The following is a 3,886-nucleotide window of genomic DNA, read 5'->3' as shown; positions in this document are numbered from 1 at the left end:
CTCACACCCTTGTACATTTCCTGTTCATGTGGCCACAAGAGACCCACCACGTACGGGAGATCTGGAGGGCGGGCATGAAATGGTAGGCATTCTATGGCTTGTGCACATTGTCACCTACCAGTGGGCTCACCTGCAGGTGTAGAAAAGCAGTGGGCTGCCCTGTTCCACCTTCCCTGAGCCAAGCCCTGGGTCATGTACGGATGTCAGCTTTGTGACAGATGGCGCCAGGTTCTCCTGCAGGATACTGTACCTTTAGAGGCTGTCAGAGCTGTCAGATTTCAGTCCAGCCTCATGGGTCCAGCTCATGGACCCATGGTCATGCCTGCTCTCTCCCAAGTTGTGGGTCCCAACTTGTCCTTGCTTTCCCATTTTATATCCCGTTATAACCCGACCATTTCAGGTTCTAGTTGCAGATGCTAAGACAATAGCCGTATGGAGCCTCCTAACCGGCTCCCACCATTGCATGAGGCCAAATCCCTTAACGAATAGTTTCATTTATACCTGCCTATACCTATACCTCCAAGTGGTTCTGCTGCTCTGACCCTGACTGATAGCAGGATTTGGTATAGGAAGTGGAGTGGTTCTAGGAAATTTGAATCTTGAAGCTGAATTCTCTCAGTTGATTCTGGGCTTTCTGAGATTGGTTGTCTGTTCTGAGTAAAGATATGAATGGCTCTATTTCCAGTGGTAACAGGGACACTGCGGTCTGTGGCAGACTCTGGCAAAACAGTTTACTGTGACTATCCTCTGTAGAAAACCTGCAATCAGATACCTAGGGAAGGCCAGGCTCTCGATGACCAAGTACTTGGGGCCACAGACCACTTTGGTAAAAAAAAAGTCTAATGGAGCTGGTTGCTTGTTTCTAAGGATCCTGGAGAACTTGGAAGAAAGAGAATGACCATCTCAAGGTTATAAATTCCCCAGCTCGAGGTCCACATGAGGAATCTGAAAACTTCAATGGGTGCCCAAAACAAACCCCCCCAATCTCCTGTATACACAGTGAGGGCTGAGATTTCTGAAAAGCACACCCCAGTCAAACCCGAGTGGGGCTGAATGACAAAGCAGCTTGAATCACCTCCCAGGGTCTGTTGTGTCAACACCAGGGCCTGACTAGAGAGGAATGGGATGCAGACAACTGGAGTAGTGCCATATGGGCAGGTTCTAACGAAACACGCCAAGAACATTTCCTAGAATCTTCTTCCCAGTGTTGCTCCTGTTTTCTAGGTTGCCAAGGAGAGGAACAGCCACAGGGTTTTGAGTGTGGATGTGAATATCCCAAACAAGCAAATTAAGAATGATTTGGTACTTTTGTAACATTAAAAAAAAAAAAAATCAGTGGGCGTAATTTCTTGATTCATGTAACTTACAAACGATGATGTCTACAAGAATCAGTTCATAAAAGACACTGGTACATCTAGATAATAATGGGCGTCAGCTGCATTATTACGTTTACCATACATCTGTTTATGACCCTCCACCAAAATCCTGGCTAGCGTAGTGATAGCCTTTAGGTTATAATTGCAGAAAGTACAGGTTGTAGAAAACTCGATGCAAAAATCTGAATCTTTACCAAAGGAAATGGTGTTATGTTCGTTCTTCCAGTGCTGCATTCTGGAATTACTGCTTGAGCACCAAAAAAGTGAAATACAAGGACGCTTTCTACACGGACGTGGAAATGCATGGAGTGATTTTCCCCCAAACTAAACACATTTACCAGGCATTCAGCTTCCCACTTGGGTGTCAGCCCTTTTCTAGAGTAATGGGTTTATTTATCTTAGAGCATGCACACTCTGGAGGGGCGGGAATGTGATCATGAGGTCACACCCTGAGCCGAAAGAAACCGAGACTTGGACGCTTAACCAATGCGGCCACCCAGGCGCTCTGGCTGTGGATTTGGTTTTTAATACCTGTACTAGGTGGCTAAACTCTGTTTACACAGAGAAGCACATAGACCCAGCTGAAATACTTAGGTGGCTGGCAACTAAGGGCATACATGTGGCCAAATTCTGGCAAATGAGATGAGAGTGGACGGGGCATGCCAACTTCAGGGAAACCTGCTTAGTGTGAGCAGACTGGTCCAGAAGGGTGACTGCTCTCCTGGAATGTGGCTGGGGTAGCTGGAGCTCCAGCAGCTACCTTAGACCTTTAGGTAATATTGAGAATAGGACCCAGGTATGGTAGAGTAAAAAGGTAGATAGTACATGGATCCCAGAGCTGCCCAACCCATTGTGAACTACGTATATCTGAATTCTATCCTCTGTAGGCCATACTTTTTTCCAATCTGTTAGTCGTAGCCACAATATTTCTGAACTGATAGACTTTGTGACCCTGAGGTATTTTCCTGTTCCAGGTGAACGAAGTGTACTGGGGCTGTTTTATACAATGGGATAGTCCAAACCCATTCTACGGTCACCTCCACAAAGGGCCGCTGATTTCCTGGGATGAGAAGGTTCTGAGAACTTGGGCTCCTTTCAGGGAGCAGCTGACATCTCCATCTGGAGGCTCATTATTCTGAGCAGCAGCACATCTAAAACTGACTCCCTTTCTCTTCACTTGGCCGCGGGGGAGTGTGACTTCCCCCCACACCTCCTCATTTTACTTCCTGCTGTCATGACTCTTTCAGCCCACTGAGTCGTGCCCAGACACTGTAAGCTGCTTCCATGGAGAGAAATGGCAGCCTGGCTTGGCTGGGAGCTCCAGGATGATGGTCTCCCAAGGCTCATGGAGCCTCCCCGGTCACGAGGCCTTTCCTTACACCTGCTCCTCTCTCCCAAGCTCTAAGAGGTGGCTGGGCCCTCTATTTCTGCTTCTTCTGGTGCTTCGGTTTGGTCTCTCCAAAAGGTACTCATTTTTCTTGATTACACTAACTTTACACATTCTTTCTAACGAACACCAGTAACTTTTTCTTCTCCAGGATAATTGATTTCATCTTTATTCCACAATGTCCATAACACCCTTCCATAGCTGTAATAGTCTTCTAGTGTGTGTCCACTCTTAATATATCTTTAAAAATTTCTATCTCCCTGTAGAAGGAAGCCCATCCCTGCATTGTAAAGCTAAGGGACAGTTTAACTGTAGAGTTCACTTAATTTGAATAGATCAACAGATTTTCGGTAGAAAGTAGTAGAACTTCCTGACCGCATTGCAATAATCTTATGAGTGAGGTAGCCTCTCTTCCTCAGATTAAAAGTCCTGGACTCAAGCAAAGTTTCCATAAAAATGAAAACTATGCATCTCTCCTTCCACCCCCCAACACTTCTAGGGTGTTACCATTCTTCTGTAGCTCAGCTGCCTATGTTATGGATAAGCAATCCCAAAACACCAGTGGCTTAACACTACCATTCCATTTCTCACTCTCATTACACGTCCCCTGAAGGCTGGCAAGAAACCCCATTCGATCTTACCACTCTTAGGGACTTAGGCCACCAGACTCTGCCACCTTTTAACTAAACCATCAGAACCCTTGGCCTCAGTTGCCTGGGCAGGGAAGTGCCGGGAGAATTGTGCGTGGGTTTTCCCCACCTCACTGCTTTTCACGTCCAACTGTCAGAACTCGTCCCATGTCCCATGCAGCTGCTGGGGTGCGGCCGGGAAATGGGAAAAACAGAAGAGTAAACAGAATATTTGGAAGGAGTAAAGTTTCCTGTCCTAAGTTCTACACAGAACTGAACTGAAATCAGATTCAACACTTAAATTGAATCATCTTACAGTCATTTGAATTAAGAATTTTTAGTTTTCTAATTACATACCATTATTTTCCAAGCATATTAGTTTTTATTCCTTGCTTTAATATCAATTTCTTCTATTAAATCTTTTTTTTGGTTTTTGTTTTTTTTGCCTCGCTCATTTGCTGTGCACAATTTACAAAGCTCTAGCATATATCTTC

The sequence above is a fragment of the Mustela nigripes genome, chromosome 8, assembly GCF_022355385.1.
Source record: "Mustela nigripes isolate SB6536 chromosome 8, MUSNIG.SB6536, whole genome shotgun sequence".
In the NCBI taxonomy this organism is placed as follows: Eukaryota; Metazoa; Chordata; class Mammalia; order Carnivora; family Mustelidae; genus Mustela; species Mustela nigripes.
This window is presented reverse-complemented; position numbering follows the sequence as displayed.